The sequence below is a fragment of the Cyprinodon variegatus genome, unplaced genomic scaffold (genome assembly GCF_000732505.1).
Source record: "Cyprinodon variegatus isolate N-32 unplaced genomic scaffold, C_variegatus-1.0 Scaffold1086, whole genome shotgun sequence".
Classification (NCBI taxonomy): domain Eukaryota; kingdom Metazoa; phylum Chordata; class Actinopteri; order Cyprinodontiformes; family Cyprinodontidae; genus Cyprinodon; species Cyprinodon variegatus.
In genome coordinates this window covers 114427-114900 of record NW_015151539.1, presented here as the reverse complement: position 1 = coordinate 114900, position 474 = coordinate 114427, and positions in this window count along the sequence as shown.

Genomic DNA, 474 nt, shown 5'->3' with positions numbered 1-474 from the left:
GGACTTGAAGATGAGGTTCCCTTCAGGTGTCCCCTAGAAGTAGAAGGAAAACAGCTGAGAGACCAACCCAGAAAAATCCATTCAGATGCATAGTTTTCCTTCTTGGCTGTGGTCAACCAACAGAACCAGAAAGACAGTTGGACTCAGAAATGTTGGGCAACTCTCAAAGGAAGCCAGAGTCGCAACAGGCCAATGCCTTGCTTATGTTGTTGATCAGTAAAATAAACACAGGTACGACAGTAAACAGCTGCTTTCAATCGGACTGTCATTTAGGGTTACTTGTCATACATTTTGGACCGTTACTGTTTAGGATTTAGAACCAGGGCTGCAATAGAAATGATCTTTTGCTGTTGTAACCTAGCAAGAGAAGTTTGTTATCAAGTCTTTAGTAGATTATTGTGGCTTTGGAGAAGACTTTCTGTTTATCATCCTAACAGCCATCATGTCTTCCTGTCCTGACGTTGCAGATGGAGA